The 21917-nt window shown below is 46.8% G+C and overlaps 1 protein-coding gene and 1 non-coding gene across 3 annotated transcripts in view; one reads left to right on the top strand and one right to left on the bottom strand.

Annotated features, from left to right (window-relative positions):
* The window catches only part of SH3PXD2A (SH3 and PX domains 2A), a 248330-nt gene that overhangs the window by 10557 nt on the left and 215856 nt on the right, over positions 1-21917 (top strand). The window lies entirely within an intron of this gene.
* Positions 12986-13092, bottom strand: LOC136162003 (U6 spliceosomal RNA). Its single transcript, XR_010661856.1, has one exon. It is a non-coding gene; the product is annotated as a U6 spliceosomal RNA (small nuclear RNA).

The following is a 21917-nucleotide window of genomic DNA, read 5'->3' as shown; positions in this document are numbered from 1 at the left end:
ACAGTGAGAGCCAGGGTTTGAACTCAGATCTGCAGCGACAAAGCCCGTGATGGTCCCATTGGACGCCCTGAAGGTTTGATGGCTCACCCATCCCCTCCAGAAAGGTTAGATAGCTAGTTGGTAGTATTTGTCTTTTTTCCCTGCCCCCAGCTGGAGACATCCACACGTATCAAAAACTAGCTGCACTGGATCTTTCTCTACCCACTCTGGTCTTCATCCGACTCTGGTCTCCGTGGCTATATTTCTCCCTCTGCTGCATGCACCCTTGGGAATCCCAGCCATGATCTGTGGTTCTGCTGGGGTACAGACAGCTGAGAGCACTGCCCTGGGCTTAAGAAGGGAAGTGAACCCAAAGGGTTATATACAGCAGGCCCTCCCTTGGCAGGCTGGGGCCCTGAAGCTTCATAGTGGTTTTGTCTCTCAAGAGCTTCCCGAGAGGCTGGGGGCCTAGGGAACACATCATGTGGGTCCCTGATAAAACTTCAAGGGTCTGGACTAAACCCTGGTCATCTGCCCACCCTGACCTTCCCCCCAAGCCCCTCCATTGACACATGATGTGGTTGGAGCTGGCATTTGGGATAAGATAACAAGCCTCTTGCTACCCAGAATGGACCCCTAGCAAGGTCTGGCCGCTATTTTGGGATTCAAAGTTTTATTCACACTGGACTCTTGTCCAGAGCACTTTTGAAAGCCTGCTCCTTCAGAAGTTCCAGCCACAGGGGGGCTTTACATTGTCTTCTGGAGGATGGGGGCTAGCATGGCACTGTGACTGGGGGCAGGGAGTGGTTTACTTCCCCGGCACTTTCAGCCTGCTGCTTGTTCTGGCTAAACTAGGCTGGCAGCTGGACAGCTCTGGAGAGGGCCTCGGGTGTCAGCATTTGGAAGTTGAGGACATGAGGATGGGAGCAGAGCACTAATGCTTCTGCTGCCTGGGCTCAGGCTCTGAAACTCTTACACTTGTTACACTTGTTCACATTTCTTCTCTGTCATCAGCCTCAACTTTCTAATCTGTAAAATGTGAATCAATTCAGTTCAGTCGCTCAGTCGTGTCTGACTCTTTGCAACCCCATGGACTGCAGCATGCCAGGCTGTTACTCTACAAAATATTGGGCACATGATAGTTTTTGAATAAATGGCAGCTGTTGCTATTATCACCTTGGTCATCCTTCATGGTTCTTTTTTGTTGGTTGGTTGGTTGGGTTTTTTTTGCTTTGTTTTCTAGTTTCCCCCCCGCCCCCCTTTTTTTATTGGTTGTACTGGGTCTTCATTCCTGTGTGTGGGATTTCTCTTGTTGCGGTGAGCAGGGGCTTCTCTTTGTTATGGAGCACAGGTTCTAGATGCTTGGGCTTCAGTAGTTGTGGCGTGCAAGCTCAGTAGTTGCAGTTTTGGGGCTCTAGAGTACAGGCTCCATACTTATGGTGTTTAGTTGCTCCAAGGCATGTGGAGTCTTCCCAGACCAGGGATCAAACCCATGTCCTCTGCGCTGGCAGGTGGATTCCTAGCCAGTGTACCTCCAGGGAAGTCCTCATGCTTCATGGTTTTGCTTAGTTTCTGTCACCTCTCAGAAGCTTCCTTGACTTCTCAGCTTACAATGTCTCCTGTCTGTGAATTTTTGTCATGTTTGTTTTTACCTCTCCTGTAACTCTTACCAAGAATGACCTTGGGTTGCTCAGTTTGGGACAAGTTTATGTCTTGACTGATTAAAACTCTTGTTGAGGGATGGACTCTGATCTGATGCTTATTTTTATTCATTTATTCATTTTATTATTAATTAATTCATTCAGTTAATCAATCAATATTTCAATTTAACTGTGTGCCAGGCACTGGGAACATGGCAGGATGGGTAAAAATCCCTGCCCTTTTGGAGCTCTTACATTTCTGATAGGGGAAGGGAAGCAATAAACAAATGAAAAATTGGTGAAATCTGGAGTATGGTAGATGGGGGATAAACACTGTAGAGAAAACTGAGTGAGGGGAGGGTGGCAGGGAGTGGAGGCCGTGGTGTGAGTTGCTGTCTTAGTTTTTAGAACGTGGCCAGGGGCAGCCCCCATGTATAGTGACTTTTGAATAAGATCTGAGGGAGGAGGACAAGTGAGGCCTGCAGATGTTTGGAGGGGAAGTGGTTGATGGAGAGGGAACAGCAAGTGCTAAGGCCCTGAAGTAAGACCACGCCTGGCCCTTTCAGGGAGGAGCAGGGGGCTGGTGTGGCCCAGGGGCGTGAGCGAAGGGGAAAGCAGTAGGCAGCGAGGTCAGACAGGTAAAGTGTTCAGTTGGGCTTGTATGGCTCCCAGGACTGGACCGAGCAAGCGCTCTGCTCAGCAGCAAGGCTTCTTCTTGACTTGCTGAAGATGGAAACTGGTCAAAAACACCTACTGTGTGCAAGGCACCACCATGCTGAAAGCAGTTTCTCCAACTGGGAGCCAGAGGGTGGCAAGCTCCTACCAAGGCAGCAGCCCCCACATCCTCCCGTCTTTAACACCCTCTCCCTAATGCTAGTGGAAGGTCTGGATCACAGTAGGTCCTCAAACAACGAGATAAATCTGTAAATGAAGGCTTTATTCTATTCAACCCCCTTCCTCCTACTCCACTCCTATTTTTTTTTTTAAGAACCACAGCTTTTAACTTACAATTGTAGCAACTGGTTATTTGAAATGTCAAGTATATATTCCTATTCTTGCTTGGGAAATCCCATGGACAGAGGAGCCTGGCAGGCTACAGTCCATGGGGTTGCAAAAAGTCGAACACGGCTTAGTGACTAAGCATGCATCCTTATAATATTCTAAGTGTGGTCCGGTCCTCAGGCCAGTCCCCAAAACCTTTCTCATCCATGGAGTAGGTGGAATTATAGCACCAAGAGCCAGATGTCTCTAGCTCACCTGTATCACAGGCTAGCTTAGTCCAGGTGTAATATCTACTGAAGAGTGTCCTCCACTGTTCAGTGAGAAGGAAACTTCCAGGCTAACTGATGATGATGGTGATGATGATGATAATAATCATACTACTAATAATATTAGGAGGACAAATTATGTGCCAGTCATTCTTCTAAGCACTTTGCTCATTGAATCCTTACAACAACTTGATGAGAAAAGCACTCTTACGGTCCTTACTTTATTGATGAGAAAACAGAGACACAAAGAGGTTAATTTACCAATGGTCATAAGCTAGGAGGAGGCAGGCCAGGGGTTCCGAGCCAGGCAATGGGGATCCAAGCCTCTTGTGTCTTGTGTCCTGGCCTTCCAGGGAATCCTGCCAGCCAGTCTTGCCACTGCCTAGGTTGTCCATAGACCTTAGAAGTCAGGAAACTGAGACCACTGGTGGCAGGCAGGATCGGCCCCCTTTGTCCCTGAAACAGGAAAAACCATTTGTTCCTGGAACCTGACACTGCAGGGGGTGGGTTTGCTGTGTGCCATTGTCTTCCTGGGCCATTTACAAGTCCAGCACTTGGGGCTGGGGGGGGGGGGGGGGCGGGGTGGAGTGGGGAGCACTGTGTCTGTTGGTGGTTAGAGCGTCTGGCAAGATGTTTCTGACACCTAGGCCATTCAGCTCTCAGCAAAGCCCAGCAGGTGGCCAGGGCTGTTGCTTTAGCTGGGAGGGGGCACCTCCCCATCTGCCCTGCCTGGTTTATTGTTAGAATGAGCTGGGCCCTAACTAGTCCTTCCTCTCTTCCCAGGCCCCAAAATAAACAGCAGCTGTTGGCTGCATCGTCTCTGTCGCTGTCTGTCTGTCAACAGCCGCTGGCTCTCACTTGGCCCTGCCCCTTTTTGGGTTTAATGGCATGGGGCATTGGGGACCTTGCAGAGCCTGCCTTGGTGGCCAGCCATGTGCCCTGGCATGCCCTCTCCCAGGCAGTGTTGGCCTGTTGGCCACATGCTGGCACTGTCCCCTCCTGCCCTTCAGGTCCTTATGGTGATCACAGAATTCAGGTTTCAGACCCTGACATCAGTTCTGCTCCTGTCTCTCCTGCTTAGCTGCTGACTCTGGGCAGGTAGCCTAACTCTGAGCCTCAGTTTCCTTCTCTGTGAAAATCTGGGCTGCTCCAGTGGCTCAGTGGTAAAGAATCCACCTGCAACGCAGGTGATGTGGGTTCAATCCCTGGGTTGGGAAGATCCCCTGGAGAAGGAAATGGCAACCTACTCCAGTATTCTTGCCTGGGAAATCTTGTGGACAGAGGAGCCTGGTGGGCTACCATCCATAGTGTCACAAGAGAGTTAGACGTGACTTAGCGACTAAACAACATCAAAAATCTGGTCATGGATTCTATATCCTGGCATCCTGTGAGGATTAAGACGGTACAGCGCTGTCTGTCTTCTGCCATTGAATCCAGACTGGCTGAGTCCTCTCTTTAGCACTCAGGAAATTTGTGCCTTCAGGGGAGGTACTGAAGCCCTCCACACTGAAGTTTCTCATCTGGACAACATGGATAATAAACGCCTCTCCCGGACTGGTGGTGATGAGTAAATGAGCAGTGCCAAGCACAGAATAAGAGCTTGATGAATGGAATAGTGTGTGCTCCCTTTGACAGATAAGACAGAACACCCCCTAAAAGAGTCATTTGCAGGCACACATTCGAGAACTGACAGAATGACTCCTCTCCCAAGGGTTGGATCCGCGCGGCTGTGCCCATTCACTTGGCTTTGTTTCTAGTCTGTTCAGAACTTCCACTTGAGAGGCTGAGGGTGGGGGGTAGGGGGGATGGCAGAACTGGTTATAAGGCAGGATGCAGGCATAAGCAAGGAGAGCTGGGATTTCTGTTCTACTTGGCAGTGGTTCTGCTGATGTAATATAAGAAACGGAAAGAAGACTGAGTCCGAGGCCATGACCTGCCTTCAGCCGGTGGGGCAGATCCCCCTGGGGTTGACCAGTTATCTCTGCTGATGTGTGAGCCCCAAGATGTTCTTTCATGTGATCTCCACAACCTCCCTGTGGGCCAGCTCGCCTTGGCTCCATACTCTGGGAAACTCTTGTGTTTTTGACTCTTCCTTGCAATCTATCCTCCCTTGTGGAAAGATTGTATTGGGAGCCCCAGAGCATCCAGAGTTATCATTCTCAAAAAGAAAAAAAAAGGCACTTGACCCCAATTGTGTTTGACTTCAGTGCTACATGCCACTGTGGACACATGAAGCCCCCAGAAAAGAGACCCTCACTCAGCACAGAGCATCTGCACCGTCTTCCCGGAAGGCTGATCTTTAACAAGGAGGCTGAGTGTGCTGTCCTGTCTCCTCCATGCTGTTCTTTTCCCAGGAGAGAGGTCAGTGGCAGTTCCATTCCCAGCATTTGGGGTTTCTGATAGACAGTGAAGAGAATAGGCTGCACTTTTGAAAGGAATGTAGTAAAATAGTTTAGAGCAGGACTCTGGAACCAGATTGCCTAAATCTAAGTTTTCCCTCTTCCATTTATTTCCATATGACCTTAGACAAGTCACTTAACTTCTCTGTTCTTCAGTCTCCTCTTCTATAAAATGGGGATAATAACAGTCCTCATAGGATTGGTGGGAGGATTAAATGAAATAATGATGATAAAGGCACTTAGCACAGTGCCTGTGGTAGAGTTAGTGCTGCCTGAGGGTTCCTGTTGTCAATTGAGCAGGGCAGGTGTAGGCAGCTCCCCATCAATCCAGGCCTGACAGATAAACATAGAGAAGCCTTGAGAAGCCACTTGGTGTGTGTGATAGAGGCATCTGGGTTGGGGGTCGTGGCATGTTCTAGAGGAGGGGGTTATCCAGTGCAGACTCCATCATTTCCTAGCCCAGCGCCGCCAATGAGCTGCTCACCCCTCCAGCTCAGTTTCTTCAGCTGACTGTGCCCAGGCCTTCCTCGTAGGGTCACTCTGAGAACCCGAGACCAAGGAAAGCATCTCAGGGCCACTCTCCTTCTGGTGGCCATTTAAACAGCCTTGGGGTTTGGCATGGGGACCAGGGGGAGGGTCGGTGGACTCCAGCCTGACCTTTCTGACCAGCAACCTTGAATTACACTTCCCACACCTCTCCCTCCTGAGCAGCTTCTGGGAGGAGGGGGTTCTTGCGGCAGGGTGGCCCCCGCAGAGGGTGGCGGTGCCTCCTGCTGGTACCAGCAGCGTCCCAGGTTGTCAAGCTCCCCACAAATGGTCTCGCTGGCTCTGAGGGGCCTACTAGGAAGGGCTGCAGGTCTTCTGCCTGTTTCACAGGTAGGAGAGGCTCGGAGAGGCACTGTTAATGTGGAGGACACCGTCAGTGCCCCGTCCCCCATACCCTGAGCTTGTCTGAGTTCACCTGCAGTGATTTCCAGCATGCTGGCAACTCCCCACTCCAGCTTCCCCCTGTCCCCTCTCCCTACCTCACCTCTCTGGGGGAGGGCTTCCTCCAGCTAGGGCACCATGGGAGCTTGCTCCATCCAAGCAGGTGCAGCTGAGGGAGGCCAGGGGAGGAAGTGGAGCCAAGTTGTCATCCTGTCGTTCCATCATACCTGGGAGTTGATATCTCAGCTGCTTGCTCTCCACTGGGACAATTTGCAGGTGATTTCTAGCCAGAGGCCCAGAGGATCCCCAGCAGGACTGAGCCCCAGATGCCCACAGCAGTGACATGCCCATTAAATACCCTCTATAGAAGACAATTGCTTCTTGGCAGGAAAGCTATGACAAACTTAGACAGCGTATTAAAAAGCAGAGATATAACTTTGCTGACAAAGTATTGTCAGCTATGTCACTTGTCAATATGTCAATACTATTGTCAAAGTATTGTCAAGGCTATGTCTTTCCAGTAGTCATGTATGGAATGAGAGTTGGACCATAAAGATGGCAGAGTGCCAAAGAATTGATGCTTTTGAATTATGGTGCTGGAGAAGACTCTTGAGAGTCCCTTGGACTGCAGGGAGATCAAACTAGGCAATCCTAAAGGAAATCAACCCTGAATACTCATTGGAAGGACTGATGCTGAAGCTCCAATACTCTGGCCATCTGATGCAAATACCCAACTCATTGGAAAAGACCCTGATGCTGGGAAAGATTGAAGGCAGAAAGAGAAGAGGGTGGCAGGATGAGATGGTTGGATGTCATCACCAATTCAATGTACATGAACTTGGGCAAATTCTGGGAGATGGTGAGGAACAAGGAGGCAGTCCATGCAGTCCATGGGGTTGCAGTCCGTGGGGTTGCAAAGAGTTGGACACAACTTGGCGATTGAACAACCACAACAATCAGCTTCTATCCCTTTCTGGTCTCACTTTCCCTACTTCCTCACTTGGGGTTCCAGGAATCATCTCCCTGGTAAACAGCCTGCACCCAAGGCCTTGTCTCAGGGTCTGCTTTGGGATGAACCCAAACTGTGATAGCCAGCTTCCTCTTGCTGGCAAGTGGTGGAGCTGGAATGAGAACCTCTGCGGCTCAGTTCCCCAGGCCATGCTGTCTTTCTGGAGGTTCCTGGGGTTCTTGTTATAGAAGAGTCAGAAAAGATCCTTGTGTGATCCAGGGTTTTTTTTAAGCTGATAAGAAGCAGTGAGTCATCATGGGCAGGGCTAAAGAATTCTTGATCAATACAGCAAGGGGCCTGGGGGCCCCATCTCTGGGGGCCTCATCGGAGAAGGAGTCCAGTCAATGCAAACTTGACCAAGAGAAGCAGGGCCTTAGAAATGTGGGAATCTGACCTTAAATAAACTTGTCTCAGGACAGAAGCAAACAAGGGACTTATGGATAAATAGAAATCTAATGTCTTTATCCATCATAGGTCAGGCTGAGAGGAGCAGTGTGTGTCTGAGGAAGTAAGGACGAGAGTTTCTGGCCTCTGTGCTCAGGTACAAGGTGACATATGTGAGCAAGACACTCTTGTTTTTATTGCTGTAATTAGCTTCTTGTAACAGTGTTGGAAATTGTGGTGAGACTGGGTATCCTTAGAGTTGGTGAAAGCATCTTTAAGAAAATAGAAAAAAAGGAGTGTGTGTGAGTGTGGAATGCATATATATGTGGGGATGTGTTAGGTGCATGTGTGTTTGGGTTGGTGTGTTGTGGGGGTGTATTTGGGGACATCTTGTGTATGTGTGTATGTCACAGGTGTTTGGGGATATGTCTGGGTGATGTATTTATATCTGTGTGTTTGGGAGTGTGTTTTTATATGTGTGTGTGTATGTTTTGGATGTGGTATGTTTATGTGTGTGTGTGTGTGTTCATCAGGCATATTCTTGGGGCCATCTTGTATCCTTGAAAGCTCCTTATGATCAGGCTAACGGGTCCCAAAATACTGAGATTTTAGTATAAAATGGTTTCATAGATTCTCACATGTATTTACCATAATTTTTTTTTCTCCAGTGCCTATTCTGAGTCAGGCAGACCTCATTTCACTCTCACAAAAGAAAGATAGGATTATTCCCATCTTGTAGGTAAGGAAACTAGGAATGGGGAAGGTTAAATCACTGACTCAAGGTAACAATGCTAATAAGTGATAGAAATGGAATCTGACCAACCTAACTTCTACCCTTCCCTGCCCCTTTCACCCACGTGGGGTGAGCTGGTGGGTGGAATTCTGCCATACTTTGCACACACAGAAAGGGCCCTCCTCTCCATCTAGGGCACTTGCTTCAGGAACATGACTTCTGGCTTCAGAGGAGGCCCTGGAGGAAGGCTGTGAGGCAGGGCTGCCTGAATCAGACTGGTGGGGACATGCCAGAGGGTCTGATCCCAGGAAGGACTTGTGACCCTGAGCAGGGCGGAGATGGAGGAGAGACTGAGGAAGTGAGGGAGGAATTGAGAAGGAGTGGGGAGGAAGCTGCAAGAATCCTTGGGTTCATCCCCGGGGCCTCATGGAGAGGGTAGGTACACATTTTTGCTGAGTAAGGAACCTTATACTTGGTTTTACCCTTCAAGAGCAAATGTCCATCTCTCTCCTGTTTTATGGTGAGCCAGTCACGTGTCCTGGTGTGTGCGGCCGGGGCAGTGTGGACCTATCTGTGTTATCTGTTATGTGATCTAACCTAATGAAGTGACATGCAGAGAAACAGGCCTCCCCAGCCTGGATTCCTGCAAGGAACAGAGGGTGGCCATTTGGTCAGTGTGCGTTCTCGACAGACAGAGGCAGTGGGGCCCCTAGGCTTACCTGGCCGCTCCCCACCACGAGAGCTCATGTCAGACCAGTGGGAAATCCCACAGAAGCTGAGGTCCCAGATATGTGTCTTGGGACTCATTCATGGGGCTCAGATACCCTTGGGTTCCCCGGGCTGTGGAGAGGGCTCCCTGGTACCCAGCCAGCTCAGGGACTCCAAACAACTCCTCAGGAGTGGACAGTTCCTGCCTGTGTTCCTGAGAACCGTAAAGAGCCACTTCTGCCTCACCCACGTGCCCTGAACATCAGCCAGGATATACCCTAGGAAGTAGGTGGATTCAGGCAAGGCAGCCTCAGCAGTCCAAATTTTCAAAAGCCGTCCTTTAATAAGTTCCCAGCACCAATGCTATTAATATTAGGTGTTAAACTATTACAGTGTTAACCCTGTGGACCTGTTTGACTCTCTGCTGATATGGCATCACTGACTCAATGGACATGTTTGAGCAGACTCTGGAAGATAGTGAAGGACAAGGAAGCCGGGCATGCTATAGTCCATGGGCTTGCAGAGTCAGGCATGACTTAGTAAGAACAACAACAACAATTGCTGATGTGAATTAGGGCGGAGGGGCAGAGTGCAGCAGTTACAGGCGAGGCAGAATCCCCTACAAGCCGTGTGACTGAGCAAATTATTTTAATCTCCTTGAGCTTCAGGGATAATAAAAGCAGCACAGACTCATAGAGCCAGTGGCTGGCATCGAAACATTATTAATGATAAAAACACAGAAAACAGCGGGAGCAGGGCATCCTCGGGTTACGGGAGCAGGTAGTCCACGCTGATGCTCCTGGCCCCTCCCCACCTTCTGGGGGCACAGCTCTGTGAGATATAATTCTCATACCGTACAATCAATCCATTTAAAGTATACAGGTCAGTGGTTTGGGTATGTTTATATTAATAGCATTGTGGCACAGTCAATTTTAGAACACTTTTATTTCCCCGAGAAGCAAGTATGCCTTAGCCATCACTTCTAACCTCCTCCCTCGCACTGGTCCCCAGCCCTTGGAAATTCATTTCCCTTCTGTCCTTATGGATTTGCCTATTCTGGACATTTTATATAAATAGAATCATCAACTATGTGGACTTTGGTGACTGACTTTCACTGGTATAAGGTTTTCCAAGTTCATCCACCATCAGCCCTTTTGATGACTTATGGGAGAAGCTTGATGCTTTTTTTGTGCTGGCCCAGGAGCCCAGGGCACAGACCCTCACCACGGCCTTGGCAGGTGGCTTGTGGTCCCAAGTGCAGGTTCTCCTGGAGCCTTTCTTCTCCCTACCTTTTGGATCATCTGGCTCTTCTCTGCTGCTCTCCTGTTTTGAAGCTGGTGGAGGCTGGATCTTGTAGGAAAATGTTGAACGTGCCTAGAGTTTATTTCCATTACTTCCTCTGGCCTGGTCAGCAGCGCGGGGGCAGGGTGGAAACTGCGCAAAGTCTTTGCTTATCTGTCCCGGGGGACTCTCTTTCCGGGAGGGGATGGGGAGAGAGACAACACAGCATCTTTATTTGTTTTTAATGTTGACTAACTGCCCAGCCCCCTTACCACATTCTGGTGAAAGTCGCTGGGTTCCTGGTCAGGCTCTCCTCCCTTGAGATGCAGGGTCATGGGACTTATCTCTTGGGGGCAGCTGATGGGGAAGTTGCCAAGTGTTTCGGAGTCCTCTGCATGTGGACTCAGGCAGCATTTATTTGTCCTCTAGCTAGAGCTGGTCCAGTGCAAAACTGGAAATCCGTTAGGAGGCACTTGGCTGCAAGTAACTAAATCCCGTCTAAAACTATCTTTAGCTATATAGAAATTTATCATCTTACTCTTAAGGCAGTTCAGAAGTAGATAACAAAAAAATTATAATTTAAAAAACTATAGGATTAATGAACGTTTAGGTCATTTTCAACTTCTTTATTTTTGCCATTTTAGATAGTGGTGCCCTAAACATCCTTGTGTGTGTGTGTGTGTGTGTGTGTGTGTGTGTGTGTGTGTGTGTGTGTATGTGTGTGTATTTGGGAACTTGGGCTACTATTTTTGTAGGATACACTGTCAAAGCAACATTGATAGGAAAGAGTATCTAGGATTTAGGACAGGTAGGTCAGCACACATTTAATCCATTTTTCTATTCCTTTGGTATCTAATTTCATACAATGAGAACTGACATTTCCAATGAAGACCCTTGTGGATCCCTGATGTTTGTGAAATCAGTTCAGGAACATGGTATTATCTTACATCTCCCTCCATAATTTTGGCTGAGCATCAGGCTAAAGCGATGTTTAAAAGCAAAAGCACAATGCAAAAGGCTTTTTGGTCAACCCAAGTATTTGGTATATTCTGTACTCTGAGTCCCCTACTTAGCAGTTTTGTTCGAAAGATTATGTGATTTCCCCATTGGAAACACAGGGGGCAATGTCTTAGCAATACCAAGTGTTGTTTAGACTATAAGGAAGTGGGGAGCCTCAGATGTTGCTGGTGGAAGCAGAGTCCTACCATGTGCCTGGGGAGGAACAGAACTTAAATACTCTGTGAACTAAGGCTTCCACTTGGAATAACACAAACTCTCAGGAGAAGAGGATAGATAAATAAATACAGTATGTTCATATGATGGAATTCTGTGCAGTTACAGTGAATAAGATTTATAAATGTCAACCTGGAATGATCCCCAGGACGATACTGAGTGAAAAAGCAAGCGATAGAATATTATCTATCACACCATTTATGTAAATATTACTTATCTAAATTTCATACCATTACTATAAATTAAAAATTATTCCCAAGAAAATAGTGCATTATACATGTTTACATATGTTTGTGGAAAAAGTAAAAACCACAGATCAGAAGGATACATGCAAAAAAATTCATGACACTGACCACTTTTAGATGGGGAGAGAGAAATGGGGCTGGGAGGAGAACAAGGTATTTAAACTTTATCCATAATGTATTTCTCTAATTTAAAAAATGTTAAAATTTTAGCCTTTATTTATTTTGATTGCTGCCTAGAAGGATTTGTTAAATGTTACATGTATTCTTCATTTGTTCATTCATTCATTCAGCAAAGGTTTGTTAAATGCCTACTATGTGCCAGGCATTGTTCTAGGTTCAAGACTATATAGCACACAAAAGCAGACAAAAATCCCTGTCCCAGGGAGTTTATATTCCAGTGAATTGTAAAACAAAAAAAGTTCAAAGTAAAAAAGTACAAAGATAAGTTAATAAAAATTTAAAATTTTTTTAACGTTTAAATGTTTATATTCCTTCTTTGTTTATTTAATGATTTTGAAAATTTACCATAAAGCAATAATTCATATTAAAAAATTCATTTTGTATTTATTGAGAAAAATATTAAACTCAGAATCAGGTGCCTTGGTCATTGGTATGGAAGTTGGATCTAAATCAGAATTTAAAAGGGCAAGAAAGATAGGGGCATCTTAACATAGCTTTGATTCCAACACAGAATTTGGTTGAGTGACTCTTTTTTTTTTTTACTTTTTAAAGGGACTTTTTGTTTATTTATTTATTTTTATTTTTAAAAATTTTTATTTATTTATTTATTTTATTAGTTGGAGGCTAATTACTTCACAACATTTCTGTGGGTTTTGTCATACATTGATATGAATCAGCCATGGAGTTACATGTATTCCCCATTCCGATCCCCCCTCCCACCTCCCTCTCCACCCGATCCCTCTGGGTCCTCCCAGTGCACCAGGCCCGAGCACTTGTCTCATGCATCCAACCTGGGCTGGTGATCTGTTTCACTATAGATAATATATACATGCTGTTCTTTCGAAACATCCCACCCTCACCTTCTCCCACAGAGTTCAAAAGTCTGTTCTGTACTTCTGTGTCTCTTTTTCTGTTTTGCATATAGGGTTATCATTACCATCTTTCTAAATTCCATATATATGTGTTAGTATGCTGTAATGTTCTTTATCTTTCTGGCTTAAAAATATGGAACGCTTCACAAATTTGCGTGTCATCCTTGCTCAGGGGCCATGCTAATCTTCTCTGTATCGTTCCAATTTTAGTATATGTGCTGCCGAAGCGAGCACGGTTGAGTGACTCTTGAAATAACAAAAGTAGCAATTACAAAAAGTAGCCCAGAGCCCACCACACTGGGTGAGCCCTACCTGGGAGTAGAGCTTATCTGTTCAGTGCCTTGGGTGGGGTGTATCATGTATCAGAGCATCGAGCGTGAAATGAATGCTTTGTGGAGATACAACAGCGGATGTGCACAGAAGCGTGTGTGCATCTGTGTGCCCGTGAGCACATGTGTGTGTCTGGTGGACTGCTTACTCTGTGCCCTGCACTGTTGAGTGCTTTCTGAGTTCTCTGTCACTTAATCCTCACAACCCTGGAGGTAGGTAGACGTGTTATCTCATCACCATCTTACCAAAGGGGAAAGAGTCTGAGCCAGGGTGGCGGAGTCAGTGACTGGTGGGCTGGGAATCCGAGCCAGGTGCCCTGGCCCCCGGAGCTCTTGCTCTCATTCCTGAGGTTACGAAGGGGGTGGGGGTGGGGGTGGGGGAAAGACAGTTCTTCCTGGGGAAGGTGGCGACAGAGCAGCCAATAGATGATGGGGAACCCTCAGGAGACCAGTGGTAGGACCTTGGGGCATGCAGAGATACTGAGGCCCGGGGCTGGAGCATCATGCTTGGGTCTTCAGACTTCCCTGCAAACACAAGCCCCTGGAGGTGTTGCTTGACGTGACCCAGGGTGTGTTTAAAGATGTAACTGCACACGTGGTGTGAAGGATGGATTGGACTCCAGGGACCGGAGGAAACTGGAAGACCGCGAGGGGATGGCAGTGTGATACAGCCACACCTGATGTGTGGGTCAGGCTCTCGAGCCAACAAGGAGGACTGAACATCCCTTAAATTGCTCTTCCAGTTCAGTGCTGAGGGTACTTTGTGCATGATTCTGTGCAGCGTCAGAACCACTGGACTAGAGTAAAAGAAGCAAAAGGCAGATCTATAGCCCTCGCTGGACTGTAACACAAGGGGGTGGAGGTAGCTGCAGTTTGTCCGCAGAGCTGACTCCATTCTGCTTTTAGGTTAAGCCTTGATAACCTGTAGCCCCTTTCAGTTCAGTTCAGTCACTCACTTGTGTCTGACTCTTTGCAATCCCATGGACTGCAGCACTCCAGTGCTATAACACTGCAGCCTTCCCTGTCCATCACCAACTCCTTTCAGTTTGGACCAACTCCTTAAGCTTGCTCAAACTCATGTCCATTGAGTTGGTGATGCCATCCAACCATCTCAACCTCTGTCGTCCTCTTTTCTTCCCACCTGCAGTCTTTCTCAGCATAAGGATCTTTTCCAATAAGTCAGTTCTTCGCATCAGTATTGGTCAAAGTATTGGCGTTTCAACTGCAGCTCAGTCCCTCCAATGAATATTCAGGACTGATTTCCTTTAGGATTGACTGATTAGATCTCCTTGCTGTCCAAGAAACTCTCAAAGAGTCTTTTCCAACACCACAGTTCAAAAGCATCAATTCTTCAACGCTCAGCTTTCTTTATGGTCCAACTCTCACATCCATACATGACTACTGGAAAAACCATAGCTTTGACTAGATGGACCTTTGTCAATGAAGTAATGTCTCTGCTTTTTAACATGCTGTCTGGGTTGGTTATAACTTTTCTTCCAAGGAGCAAGCATCTTTTATTTCATGGCTGCAGTCACCATCTGCAGTGATTTTGGAGCCCAAGAAAATAAAGTCTGTTACTGTTTTCATTGTTTCCCCATCTATTTGCCATGAAGTGATGGGACCGGATGCCATGATCTAGGGTTTTTGAATATTAAGCTTCAAGCCTGTATGCAGGTCAGGAAGCAACAGTTAGAACTGGACATAGGACAATAGACTGGTTCCAAATAGGAAAAGGAGTATGTCAAGGCTATATACTGTCACCCTGCTTATTTAACTTATATGCAGAGTACATCATGAGAAACGCTGGGCTGGAGGAAGCACAGGCTGGAATTAAGATTGTCGGGAGAAATATCAATAACCTCAGATATGCAGATGGCACCACCCTTATGGCAGAAAGTGAAGAACTAAAGAGCCTCTTGATGAAGGTGAAAGAGGAGAGTGAAAAAGTTGGCTTAAAGCTCAACATTCAGAAAACTAAGATCATGGCATCTGGTCCCAACACTTCATGGCAGATAGATGGGGAAACAGTAGAAACCGTGTCAGACTTTATTTTTCTGGCCTCCAAAATCACTGCAGATAGTGATTGCAGTCATGAATTAAAAGACGGTAATCCTTGGAAGGAAAGTTATGACCAACCTAGACAGCATATTGAAAAGCAGAGACATTACTTTGTCAAAAAAGGTCCGTCTAGTCAAGGCTATGGTTTTTCCAGTGGTCATATATGGATGTGAGAGTTGGACTATAAAGAAAGCTGAGCGCCAAAGAATTGATGCTTTTGAACTGTGGTGTTGGAGAAGACTCTTGAGAGTCCCTTGGACTGCAGGGAGATCCAACCAGTCCATCCTAAAAGAGATCAGTCCTGGGTGTTCTTTGGAAGGACTGACGCTGAAGCTGAAACTCCAATACTCTGGCCACCTGATGCGAAGAGCTGACTCATTTGAAAAGACCCTGATGCTGGGAAAGATTGAGGGCAGGAGGAGAAGGGGACAACAGAGGAGGAGATGGTTGGATGGCATCACCAACTGAATGGACATGGGTTTGGGTGGACTCTAGGAGTTGGTGATGGACAGGGAGGCCTGACATGCTGTGATTCATGGGGTTGCAAAGAGTTGGACACGACTGAGCGACTGAACTGAACTGAACTGAAGTTTCAAACCAGCCTTTTTCACTCTCCTCTTTCACTTTCATCAAGAGGCTCTTTAGTTCCTTTTAACTTTCTGCCATAAGGGTGGTGTCATCTGCATATCTGAGGTTATTGATATTTTTCCTGGCAATCTTGATTCCAGCTTGTGCTTCATCTAGCCCAGTGTTTCTCATGATGTACTCTGCATATAAGTTAAATAAGCAGGGTGACAATATACAGCCTTGACGTACCCCTTTCCTGATTTGGAACCAGTCTGTTGTTCCATGTCCAATTCTAACTGTTGCTTCTTGACCTGCATACAGATTTCTCAAGAGGCAGGTCAGGTGGTCTGGTATTCCCATCTCTTTCAGAATTTTCCACAGTTTATTGTGATTCACACAGTCAAAGACCTTGGTGTGGTCAATAAAGCAGAAATAGATGTTTTTCTGGAACTCCCTTGCTTTTTCAATGATCCAACAGATGTTGGCAATTTGATCTCTGGTCCCTCTGCCTTTTCTAAATCCAGCTTGAACATCTGAAAGTTTACAATTCACGTATTGTTGAAGCCTGGCTTGGATTATTTTGAGCTTTACTTTACTAGCGTGTGAGATGAGTGCAATTGTGTGGTAGTTTGAGCATTCTTTGGCACTGCCCTTCTTTGGGAGTGGAATGAAAACTGACCTTTTCCAGTCCTGTGGCCACTGCTGAGTTTTCCAAATTTGCTGGCATATTGAATGCAGCACTTTCACAGCAGCATCTTTTAGGATTTGAAATAGCTCAACTGGGATTCCATCACCTCCACTAGCTTTGTTCGTAGTGATGCTTCCTAGGGCCCACTTGACTTCGTACTGCTCGATGTCTGGCTCTAGGTGCATGGTCACACCATCATGGTTATCTGGGTCATGAAGATCTTTTTTGTACAGTTCTTCTGTGTATTCTTGCCACCTCTTCTTAATATTTTCTGCTTCTGTTAGGTCCATACCATTTCTGTCCTTTGTTATGCCCATCTTTGCATGAAATGTTCCCTTGGTATCTCTAATTTCTTGAAGAGATCTCTAGTCTTTCCCATTCTATTGTTCTCCTCTATTTCTTTGCATTGATCATTTAGGAAGGCTTTCTTATCTCTCCTTCCTGTTCTTTGGAACTCTGCATTCAGATGGGTATATCTTTCCTTTCCTTGGGGATGGTTTTGATCACCACCTCCTATACAATGCTACTAACCTCCGTCCATAGTTCTTCATGTACTTTAATCTATCGACTCTGATCCCTTGAATCTATTTGTCACTTCGGTCATACCTGAATGGTCTAGTGGTTTTCCCTACTTTCTTCAATTTAAGTCTAAATTTTGCAATAAGGAGTTCATGATCTGAGCCACAGTTAGTTCCTGGTCTTGTTTTTGCTGACTGTATGGAGCTTCTTCATCTTTGGCTGCAAAGAATATAATCAATCTGATTTTGGTGTTGGCCATCTGGTGATGTCCATGTGTAGAGTCTTCTCTTGTGTTGTTGGAAGAGGGTGTTTGCTATGACCAATGCATTCTCTTGGCAAAATCTGTTAGCCTTTGCCCTGCTTCATTTTGTACTCCAAGGCCAAACTTGCCTGTTATTCCAGGTGTCTTTTGACTTCCTACTTTTGCATTCCAGTCCTCTGTAATGAAAAGGGCATCTTTCTTGTAGATCTTCATAGAACCATTCAGCTTCAGCTTCTTTGGCATTAGTGGTTGGGGCATAGAGTTGGACTATTGTGATATTGAATGGTTTGCCTTGGAAATGAACAGAGATCATTCTGTTGTTTTTGAAATTGTACCCAAGTACTGCATTTCTGACTCTTTTGTTGACTGTGAGACCTATTCCATTTCTTCTAAGGGATTTTTGCCCACAGTAGTAGATATACGGGTCATCTGAATTAAGTTCAGCCCCTTGAGGGGGTTGTAGTCAGGAGGGATGGACCCGGAGGGTGAAGGTAGCACCAGATGGGTGAGATTCCACTGCAGCTGCTGACTTCGTGGTCTTTCTCTGGCTGGTTTTCCTCACTTCTCATCATTTTTCTTATCTCCTGGGATAACCCCTTTCCACTTCCCAAACAAAGGTGTTTCCCTAGATTCTGTCCAGTCATGAAACCTTGTGCTTCCATTTCCTCCTCTCTATGCTCTTTGCTTCTGGATCTTCTTTTCCACTTAATCTATGACCTCAGGGCAGATCTGTGTCCCCAGGAGGACCTTCTCCTGGCTCCACACAGCCAACACCTTCACCCCGAGGGCAGACTGTCCCCTGCCACTCACCCTACCCTACTCCCTGACCGCCCAAGTATTTAAATTAACAGCACCACCGTTTTCCCAATCTCCAGAGTAAAAATCTGGGAGTGACATTTGACTAATCCCCTGACATTCACTTGGATTCCGTGATCTGCTGAGGAGTGGTTCCCAGATATACCTGGGAAGCTGGTGAAGAATTTATTTCTTTAGGATCACGTGCTCCAAACCTGGAGGCTGATTCAGGTAGCCTGGCATGACGGCGGGACCCAAAGTCCATGTCTTTTTCAAAGCTCCCCAGGAACTTCTGATGCTGAGTGAAGTGCTGGAAGTACTGCCGAGGTTTACTTCTGTGCTGTCTCACAGATTCATCAGCTTTTCATTTCCATCTTGCACTCCTTTCTCCATCACCCTAATTCTAGACCACATGGCAGTTTAGATGGGCTTCTCCAGGGCACTGCAGCCAGCCAAGACTGGAATGGTCACCTTGTGGTCACCCAGCATCTCTCCCGGCACCTTTGCCCCAAAGCCATTTTCATTGCCTGGAACTTGCCCTCTCACCTGCTAAATCCGTTAAGCCCCACATCAGATGTGTCTTCTAAAGGACCATCGAAATCTACCCGAGACAGATGGGCTTCCTCCACTCCTAGCTTGTAATAACTACTGGTTTACATATTTCTTCCCTCTGCAGGATTAATTGAACAAGCATGTGTGAAACACTAACCCAGACACTTAGGATGAGGAGGGACAGACAGGGTCCTTGTCCTTACACTCCAGGCTACTCACCAGATGCTAAACTCCTTAGGACAAGGGCTCTGGAGGACCCTGAGTGTGCCCTCTGTCAATACTTGCTGGCCTTGGCTCTGTATCTTGCCTTTCCTGCCCGAAAGAGTAGGTCATATGCTGGTTTTTCTGCCCTCAGGTGCAGCAAGTTAATTGTGTTTTTCAGTTTATTGCACATCATCCCATTGCAGTGCCCTCCTCCTGCTTTCTTTTTATTTTTCCTTCTTCATCTTTAATCTTCACTGCTATCCTTTCCCTGTTATGCATCCCCTCTAACCTGTTTAACGTAAACCCATGTGTCCTCAGAAGGGGGCTTCTTCCCAGGTGGTGCTAGTGGTAAAGAATCCACCTGCCAATGCAGGAAATGCAAGAGACAGGGGTTCGATCCCTGGGTCAGGAAGATCTCCTGGAGTAGGAAATGGCAACCCACTCCAGTATGCTTTCTGGGAGAATTCCATGGGCAGAGGAGCCTGGTTCGTGGGACTACAAAGTGTCAGACACAGCTGAGCACAACGCACACATCCTTAGAAAACAGGTTGTTTTGTTCGTATGTGTGGTTTGTAATCTAGGTAAATGGTGTGCTGTAGATTTGGTTGGATGATTTCCCTTTTTCCTCAGTACAGTGTTTGTAAGATCTGTTCACATTGTTGTATGCATCTGCTTTATTGCTCCTGCCTGTTGTGTGGGTATTCCATACTGTCAGCCACCACATTTTGCTTACTGGCTCCCTATTCTTAATGGACACCTAGCTTACCTCCAACACTTTCTACTGCAAACATTGTTGCAGAAAAACATCCCTGTACACTGCAGCCCTTTCACTCTGCACAGATTTCCCAGCAGGGACACCCAGGAGTGGGATCACTACGGCACAGGGCATATACAAACTGAGTTTAAATACCACCCTATTGTTTTTTTAGAACAGCTATGCAGTTTATTCGCCTCCCAGCAGTGAACCAGGGTTCTATCTCCCTACACCCTCACCAACACTTAGTATTATCCAGAAGAGTAGGTTTTTCTCTCTCCTTTCCAGAGAGGATCTTACAGGCTGTTGGCACTTCTCCCCCATGGACCAATCCAACCAAGATTGGAAGACGTAGTAAATTTTAATGTCTTCATATCATTCCTTCCTGGCCTGTCTCCCTTGCCTGTAATGAAAGTTCTTTTTACAATTCCCCACCCAGTTCTCACTAATGGGACCAGAAACCCAAAACCTTTCTCAGTTATCTTAAGAACTCAGCAGCTTTTCAAAACTAAACCTCCTTTGTTTGTCAAGTTAATCCGGAATAAGCCCCTCTTATCTCATTTTCCCCCTTTGCCCAGTGCCTCCAAGCCTCACCGGCTATTCTTGTGACTGCCCCAGAAATGGCTTCATTCATCTGTGTGTGCCATGGGTGGTGGGGTAGGACTGCAGACTTGCCCCGGTTGTTGCTCCCATCACAGAAGCCAGGTCTGGGATTTCATTCTCTTTTAAAAATGTAGCCTGCAGCCTTGTTTGCAAATAGAAATCAGTTGGGCTTATTTGCTCAGGTTAATTATAGGGAAAAAGACCCCTACCTAATACTATCCAACTTTTGGCCTGAACATTTCAATGGATAATTAATCATAACTGTTCTATGACATCTTTATTTTTTTGGCCACATTGCACAGCTTGTGGGATCTTAGTTCCCCGGCCAGGGATGGAACCTGAGCCCTCCCCAGTGAGAGTGGGGAGTCTTAACCACTTCACCTCCAGGGAGTTCCCTGTTCCATGACATCTTATGTTGTTGGGGTGGACTATTACTGAAGTCTACAACCTTGCCTGGTTCCAGCAAAGCACAAATGTGGCTTTAGGGCCTGTATTAGGTACACGTTAAATGTTTGCCTGATTTCTCCAGGTCCTCTGTGAGCACTGGGAGGGTGGTGACTAGGGTCTTCCTAACCCTCTGGCTCTGCAGAGCCTGCCTGCCTGACCCCCCTGCTGCCCCCCCGCAACTCCTGTTCCTAGAGCTTTGCACTTAGCAGGTGCTCGGTAAATACTTGTTGGGTGGTTGACACAGGATTACACGTTAATCCTTTGTTTTCAAAGTCTCAAATCAGACCTATTTAAACAAACAAACAGAATCCTCCCTTTAAAAAGTGGCATTACCTTCTTACTCTTGCACATGTTCATTTTAGACTCATTTATTGCTCTTTGGGGTGGAGTGGTTCTTGGGAGAGTAACTCTGAGAGCCTCTTAAAAGAGACATAATAAATTACACCCTTTAGAGAAGATTGGATAGCTGCTTGTATCCCAGAATTGGGGTGGGGAGCACAACATTTTAGATGGTTCCTCTGCTCATCCCCGCCCCCCCAGCCTCCATCTCCACCCCTGCCTGCAGAACTTGCCTTCCAGAGTAGTGTGTGGTATCCTACGGATCGCCATTAAATAAACAGTCCCTTGAAAACACAACGTGAAAAAAAGTGCTGCCTATGTATTGCATCAGGAGAGCTAAATATTATGGAAAAGGCCAAATATTTCCATCGTGTTAAGAAAATAAGAACCCGGCAGTGTGGACCGTCCCACTCAGTGGGCAAAAGACGTGGTGGAGACTTCAAAAGGAGGAAGAACTGTCAAGACAGCGTGAGCAGCAACGGGCGACTGCCCCGTTGAGAGAAGAAAGTGTGTACGTGTGTGTGAGTGTGTGTTTCCATATGCCATGGCAGAAGTCGTGCCCGTGCCGTTTACCTGGGAAATAAATTAACGAGCGCACTGGTGTCTGTATCTCGGCTCACCCCAGCGATGGGCCGACTGTGACTCGGCCTGGGGGTGAGCTTAGGAGGAGGGGGAGGAAGTGCTGAACAGAAACAGTCTTTGTTCTCGCAAGACCTGAAAGGCAGATTCACAGGAAGAGAGTCCTCGTCGTGGGCCTGGAATGAAGATGGGCCCTGGAAGATAGGGCTGATGGCTCTAGCAGAGGCCCTGCCTTTGGGCTCTCGGCCAGGGAGGGCCCCCGACCCTGAAGTGGAATATCTGAGTGATGAGATCCCGCTGGCTTCCCCAGCCCACCTCCCTTCGCCAGGTTGAGCTTGTGAAGCTGGGGGAGCGCCATAAGGC

Source organism: Muntiacus reevesi, chromosome 2, assembly GCF_963930625.1.
Source record: "Muntiacus reevesi chromosome 2, mMunRee1.1, whole genome shotgun sequence".
NCBI lineage: Eukaryota > Metazoa > Chordata > Mammalia > Artiodactyla > Cervidae > Muntiacus > Muntiacus reevesi.
The sequence above is the reverse complement of the archived record's forward strand: the minus strand, read 5'-3'. Positions and strand labels throughout refer to the sequence as shown.